The following is a 1,258-nucleotide window of genomic DNA, read 5'->3' as shown; positions in this document are numbered from 1 at the left end:
TGACCCACAGGTTGAGAACCTCTGCTCTAAAGTCTAGACTAATAGATTTTATACCCAAAGCCTGGGACTTTGCATGTAAAATTCATGCCAGAGCTAGGAATCACACTAGGGTGCTAAGTACTGTTTTAGGGGTGGCAGGATCCTAGGCAAATTGGCCCTAAAAATGGGGACACTAATAACGTGCCATCACTGTGTGCCCTGGGGCCTTGACTACCACCACATAAATCATATTTTTGTATGTGTGGGTGTATATTTGTTTTCATAAGCCATATTTTGAAGGACCCCCCCCCCAAAATAAACACACTGCCATTGAGTCAATTTGGACTCAGTCCACCCTACAGGACAGATCTGCCTCTGGATTTCCAGTGTGGCTGGTGGGTTCGAACTGCTGACTCTGGTCAGCAGTCCAGCACATAACCCACTGGACCCTAAATCTTGGCAATAGCACAATCTGTGTGATCGTGTCTCATCCCCTTGGGAAATGCACACTAGTTGGTGGGCACCATTTTCAGTCCCTAGGAAGATGGCAGGAGTTCCTGCCGGGCGGCCTGGTCTGTGAGAGCAATGACCCTCTGAAACCTACCAGCATCACTTGCTGGCGGTCACGGAGGTGGGGGGTGGGGCCGAGCCGGTCTCCGTGCTTCGCTTCCGGCCTCCCAGCCTCGCTTCCGGCGGGCCCTTCCTTCCATCCGCTACTCTATGGTCCTCTACCGGAAGTGGCTCGGAAGCCGGGATCTTGGTGAGGTGAGGAGCTGACCGGGTCGGTGCGGGCTGGCGCGGGACAGGCGTGGAACTGGGTTCGGTTTCCGAGCCGAAAGGCTGATAGCCCGAAGGGCGCCCTGGGGCCGGTCCGACCCGAGTTCTTCGCCCTTTCTCCCCACTCGGCACCCGCGCCGAGTTCCCACGATTGTAAGATGCTTGCTTGCAAACTCGTGAGGCCCCACGTTGCAGCTTTGTATGGAAACTGTTGATGATGGTGCTGACAGTGGTTAACAGCTCACATTGCCTGAGCGTTCCTCTGGGCACTTTTTATTGTGATGTCAAAAGTGGGTCTTGCTTTTGAGGGTTTTGCCAAAAAAAACCAAAAACAACAACAAAAAACCCATCTGCCCAACTTGCTACTAAAGAATTTTAATTCAGCAATTTTTGTAAATTGAAATCTTAAAAGCAGACTTTAAGTTACTTAAAATGTATTTCATATGAAGAAAACTGATAACCCCACTCCCACTACCATGACTCGAATCCGACCTTGCAAGTC

The 1,258-nt window shown here is 51.0% G+C and overlaps 1 protein-coding gene across 1 annotated transcript in view; it reads left to right on the top strand.

Moving 5' to 3' along the window:
* The first annotated feature begins 381 nt into the window (after positions 1–381).
* Positions 382–1,258, top strand: part of THOC5 (THO complex 5) — a 46,338-nt gene continuing 45,461 nt past the window's right edge. The window contains exon 1 of the mRNA XM_045289546.1: positions 382–744. The gene's annotated coding sequence lies outside the window, so the exon portion shown is untranslated. The remainder of the gene's footprint in view (positions 745–1,258) is intronic.

This window comes from Echinops telfairi, unplaced genomic scaffold (genome assembly GCF_000313985.2).
Source record: "Echinops telfairi isolate 266 unplaced genomic scaffold, ASM31398v2 ScPeMD7_29;HRSCAF=101, whole genome shotgun sequence".
Taxonomy (NCBI): domain Eukaryota; kingdom Metazoa; phylum Chordata; class Mammalia; order Afrosoricida; family Tenrecidae; genus Echinops; species Echinops telfairi.
Note: the sequence above shows the minus strand (reverse complement) of the source record. Positions and strands in the feature narration are given on the sequence as shown.